Source organism: Ambystoma mexicanum, chromosome 5q (assembly GCF_040938575.1).
Source record: "Ambystoma mexicanum isolate Mex_15411 chromosome 5q, UKY_AmexF1_1, whole genome shotgun sequence".
NCBI classification, from domain to species: domain Eukaryota; kingdom Metazoa; phylum Chordata; class Amphibia; order Caudata; family Ambystomatidae; genus Ambystoma; species Ambystoma mexicanum.
In genome coordinates this window covers 1,091,271,791-1,091,290,262 of record NC_090933.1, presented here as the reverse complement: position 1 = coordinate 1,091,290,262, position 18,472 = coordinate 1,091,271,791, and the positions used below count along the sequence as shown (strand labels likewise).

Sequence of the window (18,472 nt, the reverse complement as noted above, 5' to 3'; positions counted from 1 at the left end):
TGTCTTATATGATGGACTCAGTCATAACACAACTGGGGAAGTGAGCCAGCGAGTATACATATGTGAGGCCATGGGGGCATGGTGCATGGAACTGGTGTGTTGGTAGACGCTGCCCAATGGTATACTGAAGTGTGATGAGACATAGCCTGAGGGCAACAGGCATCACAGAGAGGCACAGCATATGGTAGTATGCGAGGAAGATTGCTGCAGACATACCTAATGGTGCACGTTGTGCAGAGAGTCCAAAAGTCAGGTGCCTACGGCGAGAGGAAACGTATCCCTGCGATCAATAAAATGAACTAATACATGGGAGAGCACAACCCACTCCAGGAATAGCCCGGCGAATGTAAGCCTATACGGAAGCTCTCCTGGTCAACTCTCTTGGACCTGGGCTTGTATCGGAACAGAAGTGCGGAGCAGACACGTCGGAGTTCAAGCAACCGCAGACATATAGCTGTGACTGCAAGATGGCAGGAAGAGGGATCACAACCAAGAGTAAGAGTAAACAGTCCACTATGGAAGTATTCGCCAAGACGCAGTCGTCTCCTGTGACCGCAGTGCTCAAGGGAGCGTCAGCACCGATGGAGAGCACCACAACGATCGGAAACCACCAGATTTTGGCGGCTATCACAGAGCTAAAAGATTCATGGGGGTTAGCGATGGCGGACTTGCGCACCTCCCTGGAGGTCAAGATAGATGCAGTGGGCATCGATGTCGCCTTGCTGAGACAGGATGTTAGGGCGTTGGCAGAGAGAACGAGCAGCTTGGAAAGTGCGGTGAAAATCAACACAGACACCAGTAGCAGCAATGCAAAGGATGTTCACGTGCTGAAGCAACAGGTAGCCAACCTGGAGAATCGAGCAGAGGAGGCGGAAGGGAGAGCAAGGAGGAACAACATCTGCGTGGTCGGCCTGCCGGAGGGGGAGGAAGGCCAAGACCCTACAGACTATGTTGAGAATTTACTGCTGCAAGAAATAGGGGCTGAAAAACTTTCACAAGGATTCACAGTGGAGCGTGTGCACAGAGCCCTTATGAGGAGACCGAAGCCTGGGGCACCCCCCCGGGCGATAATTGCAAAAATATTGAATTATAAAGATCGCGAGAAGATACTGGAGTACTTCCGCAAAGGAGGAACGATTGAAAGGGCTTCATGTGCTATCACAGCTTACCCTGACTATACAATGCTAGTCCAGAGGCAGCGGTACAGCTACGTTGCTGTCAAAAGGAGACTGCGTGTAGTGGGAATAAAATATATGCTTTTGTACCCTGCAAAATTGAAAGTTCAGCACAAGGGCAAGATGCACTTTTTTGACACCCCGGAGGAAGTAACGACATGGCTGGACCTCCAGGGCTGCCTGGAACAAGATGCAGATACCAGCGCGAGTGGCACACGATAAGTGATGGGGTATTGCAATATATTGAGGGGATGCAGAGCGAGTATCCCAGCAGAGACACTGATAGTGTTTCAAAGTAAGGGGTGTGATTGAGTAAGCTCATACTCTGCTGGGATACCCTTGACATTGTTCATTCAAGAGACTGGAATATAGCAATGCGCATATATGCGCAGATGGGGTAGTAATGTGTAATTAAACTGTTGCATATAGGAGCGGCAAGACGCAAGCACCCTACTCCCCCCGAGTAATAATTGTAGTTGTAGTAGGTTGGTCACTAGGACGGCCTCACCCTGCAGAGCTTCGAGTATAGGCGCGAGCCAGAAAGAGCTAGATGCGGGGGAGCCTGAGATCCAGGGATGGAGCTGGGCAACAGTTGAGTGGGGTGTTGTTGGGGGCTGGTAAGGTGGCGGGAGGGGGGGAGGGAGGGTTGTGTTGGGGGTTTGTAGTTATGGGTATTTGGTTTCGGGGAGTGAGGGGGTTTGTGGTGTTTATGGGGAGTTTTAGTTTGAACATGAGCCTATATAGTAGAATTGGATGGTTGAATCTGTGTCGCGCAGCAGGGTGGGGTCTGCTGGAGGTAGTTAAGAGGGATGCTAATGAGCTATGGGGGACCTTAAAATAATCACGTGGAATGTCAGGGGACTTAACAGCTACTTGAAAAGGAACAAGGTCATGCTATATCTGAGAAGTCAGAGGATAGATATCGCGCTGTTGCAGGAAACGCATCTGATGCGAGAGAGGATGGAGCTGATCGTTAAGAAATGGAAAAGGGTGGTGGTGGGCTCGACATATTCTGCGTATGCCAGGGGAGTACTAATCTGGGTGGCGCCGCATGTTCCGTTCCAACCATTGCAGGAGGTGGTGGAGACGGATGGCAGGATTGTCATGTTGAGAGGGTTGGTAGAGAATAAGGAGATAAGTATTGTGAACACGTATGCCCCCAATCGGGATACAGCAACATATTTCAGGACCCTGAGCGCCAACCTCGGCATATGTATGGGTAGCGCAGTGATTTGGGGTGGTGATTTTAATTGTGTACTGAATCCCAACTTAGACAGATCGGATGGTAGGACGGATAGATCTTCCCCGGAGGCGAAAGCACAACCGACACTGCTAGATAACTTTCATCTGGCGGATGTGTGGAGAACGAGATACCCCCAAGAGAGGCAATACTCGCATTACTCCGCCCCCCAACAGCTGCATACGAGGCTGGATTACGTCTTTGCCACGTCGGATGTGATAGCAGAGGTTACTCAGGTGGAATATAAGGCGAGGGTCCTCTTAGATCACTCGCCATTGGTTCTGGGGTGGCAGTATCGCCCCCCCCAGGGCACGGATTCCGACGTGGCGCCTTCGTGCTGAGGCGCTCAAGGATCCAGTTTTTAGAGAAGATATGAGGGAAGAGATTGCCAATTACTTTGAGGAGAATACGGGTAGCGTTGACTCGGCAGGTACATTATGGGAAGCCTTTAAGGTAGTGATGCGGGGGGTTGCCATAGCAAAATCAAAGGGCCTGCAAGGGGGGGGTTCTAGCTGACCTACGACGGACGGAAGAGGAATTGGAGGGAGTATTAAAGGGCGGATGCGAAGATATGGAGCGGGTACTTGGGCTGCAGCAGAAATGTGCGGAACACTGGGAGAGGCTTTGCAACCTTAACTATAAAAAGTACATTGAGAGACAGCATGCGGGAGGGGATAAAACAGGACAGCTGTTAGCGTGGCTATACAAGAGCGAGGCTCCCAGACCCCCGATTAGAACGATAATGAGGAAAGATGGTCGCGCAGTGGACACCCAAGAGGGTGTCAATGAGGAGTTTGCAGAATATTATAAAGTGTTGTATGCAGACGAGATGGGGGGCAGCCGAGAGGAAATAATGGAAACGTTAGAAGATATAGGACTACCCATGGTAAGTGAGGAGGAAAGGGAGGAGCTAGATGCACCAATCACCCTGGAGGAATTAGAGGAAACGGTGAGGCAGTTACCTACTTGCAAGACCCCAGGGGCGGATGGGCTCCCAAGTGAATTCTATAAGACATACAGGGAGGAAGTGCTCCCCCCGATGTTGGAAATGCTCAATGAAGCGTTTGAGGTGGGACGGTTGCCGGAATCACTTAGAGAGGCGGTCATAATACCGCTTCCCAAGCCTAATAGACCTGCACACAGCTGCGGCTCTTACAGACCTCTCTCGATGTTGAATCAGGACAGCAAAATATTGACGGCTGTCCTAGCAAACAGATTGCAGAGAGTGATTAGCAAGCTAATACACCCTGACCAGACGGGCTATGTCCCGAATAGGAATATAACTCATAATCATAGGCGTCTCCGACGGGTTGTTGAATGGGGTAGTACGGCTGAGGGCGAAATGGCGATCGTGTCCTTGGATGCGGTCAAAGCTTTCGACTCGGTCAAGTGGCCGTGGTTGCTGGCGGCCCTGGAGAAGTATGGTATGGGGCCCGGTTATATGAGGTGGGTGAAGATGCTATATAGTGAGCCACTGGCCAGAGTTAGAACGGGATCAGTAATATCTGAGAGGTGGCAACTTAGTAGAGGCACTAGGCAGGGGTGCCCTTGGTCCCCGATGCTCTATATATTAGCCCTGGAGCCCCTAGCAATATACCTCAGACAGCAATATGACGCAATAGGTATTGAAGTGGGGGGAGAACGACATTTGATCTCCTTATACGCAGATGACTTGTTGCTATACTTAAGGTATCCAGAGGAAAATTTCCAGTACATACTGGAGGTGATGGCGAGGTATGCGGGGATGTCTGGGATAGCGGTGAATCCCCGAAAATCTATTATGTTTCCGCTAGGCGACTATAAGGGAACCCCTAAGAGACGATTACCGGTCTTTCAAATACCATGGGAGGTTAGTTCTTTCCGGTATCTTGGGATAGATGTGTACCATACCGTGGAGGAGGAGCACAAGCACAATACCGAGGTGGCACTCAAGAAAATCGAGAAGTGCATACAGTTTTGGGTTAAGTTGCCCCTAGCATTGATGGGACGGGGTGCAATATTCCATACATGATACCGAAGAAGTTTTTTGCTAGACTTAACAGTATGTGTAGGGATTTCTTGTGGCATGGCACCCGGAACAGAGTGGAAGCTGCAGAACTTTTATGAAAAAGGGGGGATAAAACTGCCCAATTTTGAGGTGTATTACGTAGCAAGCCAGCTGCAATATGTGGCTCAGTGGCTTTCAGACGAGGCGACCCCTGAATTTAGGCTACTTGGACATGATTGTGCCCCATTTCACTTAAGGGAGATGATCTGGCTGCCCATATCCGAAATGAGAGAGCGCCCTAGGATGATGATGTTCGGGTGGCAGATGTGGCGTCGGGCGTGCCGGATGATGGAGAACCCATTTCCATGCTCCCCGCAGATACCGCTGGTCGCGTTGGTAGGGGGAGATACGCAGTACAGGGTGATAATCAGGACCCATTGGGAATCGGTGGGGCTAGTAACATTAGGAGACGTCTGGCAGGTGGGGGCCATTTTGGACTTTGAGGCCCTTGGCGAGGAAACAGGATTGCATGAGGGCCAGTACATAACTTATCACAGAATTGTGCGGAGAATTCGGGAGATGTGGCCTGAAACTGTATTAGAAGGAGAACCAGATGCCATCATAGAGGCAATATATGATATATCGGATGGGGGGGCATGAGATTTCTAGGCTGTATGAGATGGTAATGTCTAAGGTTGGGAAGGACTTGACGCGATTGAGGCTAGATTGGGAGGCGGAAGTGGGAACCCCGATAGAGGATGGGAAGTGGGAACGGGTATTGGGATACCATAAGAAGGTGTCAAGGAATGCCAGACTAAAACAAATACAACTATATATAACGCACAGAGCATATATGACGCCTATGAGGATATCCAAGTTTGAAAATGCTGGACGACAGGCGTGTCCTAAATGTGACGAGGAGAAAGCTGATATGACACATATGTTTTGGTCCTGCCCAGTAATTGAGCGTTTCTGGGGAGAAGTGGCACAAAAGCTAGCCGAGAAGGGGGTCACGTTACCCATAGATACAGCTTGGGCCTGCTTGCTGGGAGGGTTCCCCAGATCATCAAAACTTAAGCATGTCGGCAAACTGAAAGATCTGGCATATGTGCTTGCTAAACGCAGGATTGCCATGGGATGGAAGACTTGTCACAGGCCACGGGTGGAGGTGTGGTGGAAGGAGTTACAGAAATGGGCAGAGGCAGAAACAATGGTATGGCAGGAGTCGAGCACTGTAGGGGGGAGGTAGAGACAGGGACCCTGATGGCATGGAAATCATTAATAGCGAGCTTGTTTGGAGCAATACAAGATTGGACAGAATCTATGGGAAGCGAGACCCCGCCGCGTGTGGCGGATACAGAGAACGATGAACAGACAGGCTCATGAAAGGGGCTTTGAGGGGGGGAAGCAGTGACCGAGGTTAAGAATTAATATGATTATTTTGTTGCAAAATGCACTGCGTGTTTGGTTGTATTGTTGTTTTGTTTGATTAAAAATTAATAAAAATAAAAAAAAAAAAAATCTAATGGCAAGTAAACTACTTTGCCACGAATGCCTTTTACCAATTCAATTCAGAGGAAGGTAAATTTGCTGTTTTTGGATAGAGGCGTATAATTGCTTGAAATGGGTGAACTGTTTGAATTATTATGCTCTCATACAAATTGAGCTGTTGCAGGATTTTTGGTAATGGAAACAATTCCAAATTATTTGTAATTTCACGTGAAGGAGTGTGGTTTTTGTCTAATTTTGCAGTACAGTAACTGCAACATATTAGGCGTTCAGTTATTTCATATTTGCTTTCAGCTAAAAGGTGCAAAGCTAATTCAAACCATTTAGAGGCCGATTCATGAAAGCGCACATAGCGCAGCGCACACAACAAAAGTAGGCGGAACAGGGGGCGTAATACGCGGAATGGGAAATTACGCGTTAAAAAGAAGGCATAACTGGGGAAGTACTGCTGGGAAGTACACGTAACGCCCACACGCACGTGAACCACATGCATTCGTGGAATCGAATAGGGCATACCTGCACACGGGCAAAGACACGCACAGGCCTAAACATGTCCACCACACGAAGGCAGGCGGTAGCGTCCCTGCGCATTACAAAAGTGTGCACAAATAAAAAGCATGTATATATTGAGTGGGGTACGTGTATTACTGGGGTTTGCGGGAAGTTTTACACGCGAAAGGGCCCTGTGCGAGTGGGGTACGTGTATTACTGGGGTTCGCGGGTAGTTTCACACGCGATTGGCCCTGTGCGAGTGGGGTACATGTATTACTGGGGTTCGCGGGAAGTTTTACACGCGAAAGGGCCCTGTGCGAGTGGGGTAAGTGTATTACTGGGGTTCGCGGGAAGTTTTACACACGAAAGGGTCCTGTGCGAGTGGGGTACGTGTATTACTGGGGTTCACGGGTAGTTTCACATGCGATTGGCCCTGTGCGAGTGGGGTACGTGTATTACTGGGGTTCACGGGAAGTTTTACACGCGAAAGGGCCCTGTGCGAGTGGGGTACGTGTATTACTGGGGTTCGCGGGTAGTTTCACACGCGATTGGCCCTGTGCGAGTGGGGTACGTGTATTACTGGGGTTCGTGGGAAGTTTTACACGCGAAAGGGCCCTGTGCGAGTGGGGTACGTGTATTACTGGGGTTCGCGGGTAGTTTCACACACGATTGGCCCTGTGCTAGTGGGGTACGTGTATTACTGGGATTCACGGGAAGTTTTACACGCGAAAGGGCCCTGTGCGAGTGGGGTACGTGTATTACTGGGGTTTGCGGCTAATTTCACACGCGATTGGCCCTGTGCGAGTGGGGTACGTGTATTACTGGGGTTCGCGGGAAGTTGTACACGTGAAAGGGCCCTGTGCGAGTGGGGTGCGTGTATTACTGGGGTTCGCAGGTAGTTTCACACGCGATTGGCCCTGTGCAAGTGGGGTACGTGTATTACTGGGGTTCGCGGGAAGTTTGACATGCGAAAGGGCCCTGTGCAAGTGGGGTACGTGTATCACTGGGGTTCTCGGGTAGTTTCACACGTGATTGGCCCTGTGCGAGTGGGGTACCACTCACCTTCTGCCTTGTGTGTAGAAGAACACGTAGCCAACACCCACTCGCTGTGAAGTAATAGCGTGTGAACCCCAACGGCTGGAAAACACACGCCCGCACCCCACGAAAAGCACGTACAGAGCAATGGAAAGCCACGTGGGATCTTCAACCCGTGCCAGGGCAACGCCCGTGTGCGATATGTCACAGACGCGCTTATGCGCTAAGGGCCTTTGGTCCAATGAAATCGCGTACGTGTGCTGACGCGCTTACGCGCTAAGGGCCTTTTCTCGGATTTCACACTGACGTGCACTTTTTTCACGTGCCAATTCACTCCGTATCAAGCTGGCCACGCGTACACACACGGAAGACCACACTCCTGCCCTGAAGGCCATTTTCCTGCCCCCCAGAGCCCCGAGCACGCTCCCACCTGCCATCTGCTGCTGCCTGACTGCCTGCTGCCCACCTGCCCTGCTATTTGGTGCCTGCACATCAGCCAGGGTTCCAGTTGCTGTGTCCACCCCTGCTGGAACAGAAGACTCCCGACTGGAATACCATCGCTCCACAGCCCAGCCCCAGGACCCAGTTGCCCACCCACGTCTGCCTCGGGGGTCGCCATGTTGGGGCAAACACCATCTGAGACCACTGGCGACTCCCAGCCAAAGAGGCAGAGGGCCACCAGCTTCAGTGTGAAGGAACTTGGTGTCCTGGTGGAGCATGTCCTGGGGCATTATGATGCCCTCTTCGGAACATCACGCGCCAACAAGGAAGGACGGGAGAGGATCTGGGACGACGTAGTGGTTGCCATCAACGCGGAGGGGGTGGCAACCCGCGACATCAAGCACGTCAAGAAGCGCTGGGAGGACTTCAGGTCCAGGACCCTCCACAAGGCCCGGCGCCTCGCGGAGGGGGCCGTGTCAGCATGAGTGACATCCAGATGAGGGTCCTGGAACATGTATGCCCAGCGCTCCACGCCCAGATCCTTCAGAGGAAGACCCGTCTGGAGTTGAGCGGTAAGTGGCCAAGCATTGGTGTGCGAGACAGGGCATGTTGCAGTGTGCTGGTAGTCTGATACTTGCCTGTATGTGTGACATGGGCCATGTATGGATGTGTGTGTGCAGGGACATCATGGTCATGCATGTGAGACCAGTAATGTGTGAACCACATGGTTGGTGCATGAGTTCCAATGCTACATGGGGAGCTGTATGGCAAATGCACACATGAAAGCATACCAGTGTCTGTTCTTGCACATGGTAGGGGTGTGAGGGATGGGTGCTGCTGTCATGTACATGTATGGTGCACATGTGTGTGTGTCTGAGAAGTGTGTCTGTGACTTCGATACGCCATGGATTCATAACACATGTCTGTGATGATGTGTAGATTCACTCATGCAGTGCGGTCACCATTGTATGCACTGTGTCTATCCACTGTGTCTTTGGTGTACAAGGCATGATGCATGACCCTCCGGTGATGTGTGTGCATGGGATCAGTGTGAGCCAGGATGCATGTGAGTTTGAAGGCAACATTTTGATTAATAGAGGCCCTTGTACATGGATGCTGATGTTGATTGCAGGCGCCATGCCTGTTCATGCATGTGTGTTGCCTGCATTCACCCATGTGTTGTGGAGGGACAGGATGGAAGTGACGTTAGACACTGCCACTCATGTGTTATTGCTTCCTGTCTAGGGGAATATTGTACTGTACCCTGATGCTTGTGTTCTATGTCTCCCTCTACGCAGCCTCAAGTGAAGAAATGGGGGAGACGGCGCTGTGGAGCCAAGCGGCGGGGATGCCTCCACTGGGCAGCGATGCAAGGCCCAGCCACCCTCCCAGGACTTGCCATCATCTGGGAGCGAGGGGGCTGGTGCCGCGTCTGCCACTACGGCTGTGGCGGAAGGGCCGGGTGAGCCCCCACAGGGGCTTGCAATGGCGGAAGATGGTACGGAGACATCCAGGTTGGTGGTCTCCACAGAGGAGGAGGAGCCCGCTACTGAGCCGCACCTGGGGCCTGGTGGGGGTAGTACCACTGGTGTAAGTGGTGCAGTCCAGGGCCAGGGTCAGGAGGCAGCACAGGTCACCGCGGAGGGGCCTGTTCATGTCGCTGTCCTTGACCCTGTGACTGCACCACCATGCACCAGCAGGGAGGCCCCGTCACAGGCCCGTCCGCAGGTAGGGGAGAGTGCCATGTCATCTGCCTCTCCACTACCTGCGGACGAGGGGCCCATGAACGTATGGGCTCCGTCCTGATTGGTGTCGCGTTGCGCACTGTGACATTCGTGATGACGTGCGTTCTTCCTGGGCAGAGAACGCACGCCATCACGAAGAGCAGCGTTGCGACGTGGCACTGTTGGGAGGGGCCCTGGTTGGTGGGTTCCTACATGTGACGCACACTCTGGCGGACCTCTCCTCCTCTGTGGAGACTATGCGCCAGTCGTTCTCCCTGCCGTCTTCTGGCCCAGATTCCACCAGGGCCCCCTGTGGACCTGGCCTGACCATCACAGCCAGCTTGGTGGAGATCCCATCCCTGCCACAGTCGGGAGTCGGCGGTCCAGCAGGGGTGGACACCACAACTGGAGACCAGCTGATGTAGGATGTGCAGGCATCATCGGACAGGGCACATGGACAGCAGCAGCAGCAGGAGCAGGCTCTAGGTGGGAGCAATGATGGCTCGGGGCCATCGACATCAGGGGGGCAGGCATCGGCCAGAGGGCAGGAGGACCCTGGAATGGATGTGTCTCCTGTGTGGCTGCGGTTGGGCCAGCGCATAGATGCGGAGCGGCGGCGGGCGGAAGAGTCGCGGCTCACCATGGTCAGGGCGGAGTTCTCCATGCTTCGGGCGTTGAGGCGGGCAGAGTGCCTCAAGGTAACTCGTAGGGAGTTGGAACAGGCCATGAGTGCCTCCCTGCGAGACCTCGGGGCCAGGGCAGATGCCCTGGCCCGGGACACCACAGAGTGAGCCGCAGGACTTTCCCGCTGCCATTGTATATAGTTAGATAGTGTTAGGTTTCCTTTCCTTTTTTATTTTGGTTGCGCTTGGACAATGCACCACGTTTTTGTATATAGATTTTTATTAGGTAGTATTTTTGGTAGGTTTCATTTCATCAGTTGGGCTCATGGACCCTGGATTGTTCATTTGTACATAGTTCACCATTGGATTATTCTCATTTTTTTTTTATTTTCAACATGGAGCAATGGATTTCACTTTCTTTTTTCCCTTGGATTTGCTTTGTTGGACTGTGACTTTGGACACCATTTCTTTTGGATTTCTTTGGATTATGATTTCTTGTTTTTATTCTTTTACGGACATGCAGCATTTCTTTAATTATTCCCATTGTTGTGTGTTTTCTTTTAATTACATTCATGTTGTGTTTAATACATTTTTTTCTTCATACTTCGATGTGTGGTATTATCTCATTGGTTTCATGCATGTCATGATATGGGTTTTCACATTCACTTGCACCCATTGTGTGTGTGTGACGGACATGTGTTCAGTAACATACTTGCCTTTGGGGTTGTATCATGAAATTGCCTTTTCTATGTGGGTGGATGCAATACTTGGTTGGGTCTTTGGGCTGGGGAGGCTGGCCATAAGGGCCATGATTGAGGATCGTCATGACGTGGGGGAAGGGGGACATGAGTGGGACATAAGTGGGGGCCTGCTGGCAGGTGCCCTGCACTGCTGGGGGTGCAGGGGGACATGAGTGGGGGCCTGCTGGCAGGTGCCCCGCACTGCTGGGGGGTGGGGGTGCAGGAGGACATGAGTGGGACATGAGTGGGGGCCTGCTGGCAGGTGCCCCGCACTGCTGGGGGGTGGGGGTGCAGGGGGACATGAGTGGGACATGAGTGGGGGCCTGCTGGAAGGTGCCCCGCACTGCTGGGGGGTGGGGGTACAGGGGGACATGAGTGGGACATGAGTGGGGGCCTGCTGGCAGGTGCCCTGCACTGCTGGGAGGTGGGGGTGCAGGGGGACATGAGTGGGGGCCTGCTGGCAGGTGCCCCGCACTGCTGGGGGGTGGGGGTGTAGGGGGACATGAGTTGGACATGAGTGGGGGCCTGCTGTCAGGTGCCCTGCACTGCTGGGGGGTGGGGGTGAAGGGGGGCATGAGTGGGACATGAGTGGGGGCCTGCTGGCAGGTGCCCTGCACTGCTGGGGGGTGGGGGTGCAGGGGGACATGAGTGGGACATGAGTGGGGGCCTGCTGGCAGGTGCCCTGCACTGCTGGGGGGGTGCTGGGGGACATGAGTTGGTGATCAGTAGTGCAGGCTGCATGTGGCTTAGCTGGGGGGCATGCCCATGGTGGATGGGCTGCCTGCGGGACATGACCAGGGGTGCAGGGTAGTCCCCTGTGGTGTGGGCTGCCTGCAGGGGCCGTGGAGGGTGTAGAGGGAACACCTGGGAGAACCCACACTGCCAATTCACGTGTAGGACTCCCCGTGCACCCCCGAAATACACGTACCCTGCTCAAATCGCGTGTGAGACTTCCCGCGAACCCCAGTAATACACATACCCCACTCGCACAGGCCCTTCCGCGTGTGAAACTTCCTGCGAACCCCAGTAATACACGTACCACACTCGCACAGGGCCAATCGCGTGTGAAACTTCCCGCGAACCCCAGTAATACGCGTACCACATTCGCACAGGGCCTATCACGTGTGAAACTTCCCGCGCACCCCCCAAAATACACGTACACTGCTCAAATCGCGTGTGAGACTTCCCGCGAACCCCAGTAATACACGTACCCCACTCGCACAGGCCCTTTCGCGTGTGAAACTTCTCGCGAACCCCAGTAATACACGTACCCCACTCGCACAGGGTCAATCGCGTGTGAAACTTCCCGTGAACCCCAGTAATACACGTACCCCACTCGCACAGGGCCAATCGCGTGTGAAACTTCCCACGAACCCCAGTAATACACGTACCCCACTTGCACAGGCCCTTTCGCGTGTGAAACTTCCCGCAAACCCCAGTAATACACGTACCCCACTCGCACAGGGCCAATCGCGTGTGCAACTTCCCGCGAACCCCAGTAATACACATACCCCACTCGCACAGGCCCTTTCACGTGTGAACTTCCTTGCGAACCCCAGTAATACACGTACCCCACTCGCACAGGGCCAATCGTGTGTGAAACTTCCCGCGAACCCCAGTAATACACGTACCCACTCGCACAGGCCCTTTCGTGTGTGCAACTTCCCGCGAACCCCAGTAATACACGTACCCCACTCACACGGGGCCAATCGCGTGTGAAACTTCCCGCGAACCCCAGTAATACGCGTACCCCACTCGCGCAGGGCCAATCGCATGTGAGACTTCCCGCGAACCCCAGTAATACACATACCCCACTCGCACAGGCCCTTTTCGCGTGTGAAACTTCCCGCGAACCCCAGTAATACACATACCCCACTCGCACAGGGCCAATCGCATGTGAAACTTCCCGCGAACCCCAGTAATACACGTACCCCACTCGCACAGGGCCTATCGCGTGTGAAACTTCCCGCGAACCCCAGTAATACACATTCCCCGCTTGCCGTGCTGGTACAGGGTTAGCGGAGCCCTTTGCGCTGGATTGGGGATTTTGATGGCTTTTCCCTGCGCGAGGGGCATTCTTGGTGGCGTAGCTGGCGCTGCTGCAGGGTCGCTGCACCACTGTGCGCCACGGCTGGTTTTGATAGCTAAAATCCATGAATACGCTGTGCGTGGAAATGGATTTTAGCGAACACGGCTGGTGCAGAGATTCGTACGCGCACACTGTGCGCCAGCCGCGTGCGCCACTTGTGCGCTAAATTCTATGAATTACCCCCTTAGAGTCTTCATTGTTTTCTATTTTGTATGCTATGTCCACATTTTTTGTGTTCCTTTTGTAAAACGTTCTGCGGCAGATACACCCACATGGTGGTACTTCAGCCGATGACCTTTTAAATTTTAGTACTTCTTTTCTGTATGTGTGTAATAGAAGGTTGCTATATGCAGAATTGTCGCTACTATGCTCTAAAACTGTTGCATTTTCTACATGGCTCGCACTTCCAAAATACTTTTTCTGAATACTGTCCATTTCTTCTTGTAAGTATTTGGGTGTACCATGCAGAAGAGTGGTATTTAAATTGCCTAATTCTGAAGCTGGACTTTTTGCATGGTATATTTTATACACAAAATTTCTTACTTTGGAATGATGTACTGATATTCTTTTGATATTATGGAAGGTACTTTTGCAAATAGGCCCAGAAATGCAGGCTAATGAATGTCCTTTTAGTCCTGTGTGTTTCCGCACTACACAAATATCCATATTTTGCAGCACTTTCATTTTACTTTTGTCTTTACCTTTTATATATTGATTGAGGAACAGATGTAAAGATTTGAAAGCTTTGTTTGGAATGGCACACATTGATGTGCACGGCCATTTGTATACTGGACGGTGTGGTTCTGCTGAATCGAGAGGTAATTCTGAGTTTTCAGAAGATAGTTTTGTAAGCAGTGTTTCTTGTTCCATGATGGTAGTATGGATTTTCTCATACCCTTGTCCACTGCTATGGATGGCAATTGTGTTTGTTTGATTTTGTTTGTATGCTTCTTCATTAAAATATGGCTCTGTGGTTGTTGTGTGACTCCATCCACCACCACAAACATGCAAAAAATAATTTTTGTTCACATTCCTTTTATTGCTGAGTTTCATTTTTAGTTTGGTACTTAGTTTTGTTAGTGCTTTCATCCTTTTTAACACTAATATGAACAACTTCCTTTTTAGAAGGATTGCACTGTCCACGAGTGCTTGTAGAATTAACTTTCTACAGTACGTTTTAAGGGGTGAGGATGATTTTGGTCCTCTTCTTAGTAGATTCGGAAGGACTCTGTGACAAAACATTTTTGCTAAAATACTTTTTTTACTATGGGTTCTTCTTACACTATCAGGATTATTTGGAACATTGTTAGCTGTACTGGCAGCCATTTATTTGACAACATTTCTGTGTTTTGTGACACTTTCTGATGGAGGAGGTACAGTTTCAGTGGTTTGTACCAAGATTCTCCACTAACTCTACAACAGGTGGATGCTTACATTGGGCACTTTTATTTTTATTTGCTCTAATTCTGCGTTCCTTTCTACGGAGCTTCTTTTTGGTAGGCATTCTTTGGCGTCTGTTGAGAAAAAAAGTATACTTTGGTCTGTTGTCCAACGTATGTGTGCTGTGTGCATAAGTGTGATGGGGAAGCTCTTTGGCATGGTGTATCAATGCACAGTGACCTCTAATTATCATTTGGTAAGGCTACTTTACTGTTTGTATACTAGTACAATGTGCTTTAGATGAGAGTACAAGGTGCCCTACTTGTGACGAGAACCATTATTAATAACCGAAATGCCAAAAACTTGCTACCGCAACTTATTTTCACAATCTAACCTTCTAAGGATTTCCTATGTTATTTCAGTACCAAACACACAGGGATTTGTCAGCCATTCCACCTGTTATTCTTTGTTCAATAAATGGATATTTGTAGGTAGAATGGTTTACAAATGAATGCTTCCTTTGGTGCCCAAAATAAACAAATAACCCACGCAGCCTCTTTAAGGAGTAGTTACAACATGAAGGTTGTACTGTACTTACTTTTTTGTGCAAGATGACCAGGTTTCTTCAGATATGTCATCTGCAGTGTAGATGCTGTTGATTCTCAGGTGAGTAGTCTTCACTGTGAATTAAAAAAATGATATCAATTACTTTGTGTGTTTGCAGCCGTCATGATACTGAAGACTTTACTTGTACTTCTTTCTACCCTTCATTTGAATGATAGACGTAACTTGATGGCCGTGGGCCAACCGTTTTATGCACCGAATTATAGAAATATAAACTGCTATGCTTGACCAACGAGCGGCCATTTTAAATGTAGCAAGAATCGCCATTTTGCTTGTTAACCATTGCTCATTGCTTTCTGTCTAAAAACTGCTTTGCAGCTTGCAATTTTTGCGGATTCTGCTTACTCTGCTCAACTGTTAACATTGTTGTCTGAATATGAAAGGACAAGGTCGCGGGACTGAAGAGTTTGTTGAAACTCCTCATGAGTAGCCCAGAGAGGAATGCCCACGCTCCCTCTCTGTAGCCTTGGGAGAGAGCTGCAGGGCATTTAATCACTTCACAGCTGCCAGCCAGTCTCGTACGATGGTAGAATATGTTAGAATAAAACATCTAAAGGCTTGAATTATGCTCTTCCTATGGCCCCCCTTCTCAAAACCCTTTAGAACGTGTCGGCTCCCAGGACACGAATAGTACCTAATAGATAGCAAAGCTTGGAATGTGGCTCTCCCCCCGTGTGCAGCTTGCTTCCAAGAACAGAACCACCGTGTTCTGTTCAACAACTAAAAGATGCCTCTGCACTTTCTAATTGCACATTATTACTAGAATAGACATCGAAAGTGTCATAATCGTCATACTCGTCGGATATGTCCATTGTCATCCCAAGTTCAAAGGAACTTAATAAAGAGGGGTGTTAAACATGACATTGCTGATTGTATGATATGCATTTCGTATATATGTAACTGATGTACGTAATTCGCTCTCTTGCGTCCCTCGAGGTCTAGGATACTCACGTCGCGGGGCGTGAGATCAGAATTGGCCAATTGATACTATTTTTTGCTTGCAATAAACCCTAGCATTAGGAATTTGAACCTCGTGTCTGGCGCATCTTTTCGTGTATGGTTATTGCCTTGTTTCCATAGCACGAGGGACCCCTAGTGGCCCCTTTCAAGATGGCGCCCGAATAGGGACCCTCCCCCACTTGCCCCATCGTATACGTTGTAACGGAGTAAAGGCGGAAAAACGGCGAGGACGGGACGGTCGAGTCGGGATCAAGAAGTGTACGGGGCGCCCTGTAGAAGTGAGGAGAGATTCCTTCCGTAGATCTGCACACATCTGATCCCTGATCGACGTACCGGGCCAGAGGGCAAAGGAGGCGAGGGTCCCGAGACGAGGCAGAAGCCAGAGAAGCGCAGACACAATGTTGGGAGAGGTTGCGTTAGGACAGGCGACTTGTTTTATCAGGTGAGTCATTCTCCGATTCAAAGAGACACCTGATTTTTGGTAGAGTGTTGATTTTGCAAATTCAAACGTCCAGGTAAAAGTTAGCTAACCAAAGGGGAAGGTTAAAGAAACATGCCTGGAGTACTGTCCACTTTAGCGGGGCTTTTCAGCTGCGGTAGACAGTGCTTGGAATTTGGCCAAAGTGCACCGCCTGGGGGAACGCCGGCTTATGGTATGTATGCAAAATATGGTGTGGGTGCGATAATATTTTGTGAAATTTGGCATAGGCAAACTAGAAAGCAACCCGACCATCAGTGGCCAATTAATGGTAGTTTTGAGATTGGGAGGATAGATAACCTAGAAAGGGTGGTAATTAGAAAGAAAGCGTGACCTGCAGCTTTTGAGACTGTCAAAGATTGGAGGAGGGAAGCAATGCTCCGACTTAGGAGTAGAGAGAAGCATGCGCGTAGGCACAAAACGAAGCTTGAGGTAGCAGAAGAAAAGGAAGAGTAGGAGTGGACGGCAAGTCTAAGACGGGAAGGGAGACGTGACCAGATGAACATAGAAAGAATATACCCGCAGCGGGAACTACACATAGCAGACAAATTAATGGAACATTTGTTAACTAATACGGGTCGAGGCCCAAAACCAGAATCGAAACCAAACACGCCAGCAGTGACTGCGCAGACCCAACCAGTAGCTCTCATACCCCCTCCCGTAGCCCAAGCACTTCCCCTCGAGCAAGCGTTAACCCAAGCCCCACCCACAGCGCGAGCACTCCCACAAGTGCAGACCGCGGACACACAATTGCCCAACATCCAGGAAGGCCCTTCACAGATGCCACCTGTGTCACTTGTCCCATCCGCACCTCCTGCTCCAGAGACAGATTCAGCACCATCCGCCCCTCCCGAAGTCGAAATTGAGACCGGGGAGGTGAGAGGCGGGGCTGAAGGAACAGGATTTGGACGGGTAACTCGAAGTGTGATCAGCAAAGAAAGAAAGATTGAATTACGGCAAGAGGCAGAAATGTACATAGAAGGAAATGATGAGACGGCAGCATTGGCCTCATTGTATGGGTACCGAAGAAGCGACGAGAGACAGGTAGTGTTGGAATGCATGGGGGAAATTTTGGTGGGAGAATGGAAAATATACTCGAGAATTTACCGCCACAGCGATTGTTAGATTTGAATAAGTTAGCACGCAGTGAGCAAAGAGATGAGGATGTAAGAAAACATGTGCACAAACTCATTGAAGTAAAAAATGAAATGGAAGACAGATATGCTGAGATGTTGGCTACACCTGAGTATAGTAGAGAGTTTATTAAGAAAGGTAGGAAGGAGGCGTCAAGGTTGAATATGAAAAATTCATGGCCGAAAGTTTTTCCAGGTGGTACAAAGCATTTGCCGGTACGGGGACAAATAGGTGATAAACAAAGATTGCAGGTATGGGTAGGGGAAACAATGCGATGGATGTCGAACAAAAGAACGTCAGTAAAGGAAGTAAGTGAGATATGTAATGGGTACCCATTGGAGATGAGAAAAGAAGCAATGCAAACGATAGTAGGGGTGTTACTGCAGCAGGTCATTGGATACAATAGAGGTAGAGGAAATACACAAGGCAGAGGAAATTTGAATAATATGCATGGGGTGTCATTGGGATTAAATCAATGTGCGTATTGTAAGGAGGAAGGACACTGGCGAGCGCAATGCCCGCACCTACAGAATAGAGGTGGGTTTGGTCAGAAAAGGCCTCATAGAGGACATCAGGGGTCAAACGGCCCAAGCAGAAATAATGTGCAGCAGCAGCAGGGATATACCAATGGAGGTACTCAAACCCAATCCTATGGTCAAAACCAAGCGCAACAGAACCAGGCATTGAACCAAAGTGTTTCGAACCAAAATCAGGGCGGGCAGGGCCAACAGAGAAATGATCAGAGTGGAGGACATCGAGGGGGAAATGGGAATATTTTTGATACACAACCAAACACGTATTATAGCAGTAGCGGTGACTACACATCGGACGATGTGTTATT

At 50.3% G+C, this 18,472-nt stretch overlaps 1 protein-coding gene and 1 long non-coding RNA gene across 2 annotated transcripts in view; one reads left to right on the top strand and one right to left on the bottom strand.

Annotated features, from left to right (window-relative positions):
* Window positions 1-18,472, top strand: part of LOC138498350 (transient receptor potential cation channel subfamily A member 1-like) — a 1,354,892-nt gene that overhangs the window by 238,566 nt on the left and 1,097,854 nt on the right. The gene's annotated exons all lie outside the window — the stretch shown is intronic.
* LOC138498677 (uncharacterized) overlaps window positions 1-18,472 on the bottom strand; it is a 148,837-nt gene that overhangs the window by 12,533 nt on the left and 117,832 nt on the right. The window contains exon 2 of the long non-coding RNA XR_011278828.1: window positions 15,034-15,115. This is a non-coding gene — a long non-coding RNA (uncharacterized lncRNA). The remainder of the gene's footprint in view (window positions 1-15,033; window positions 15,116-18,472) is intronic.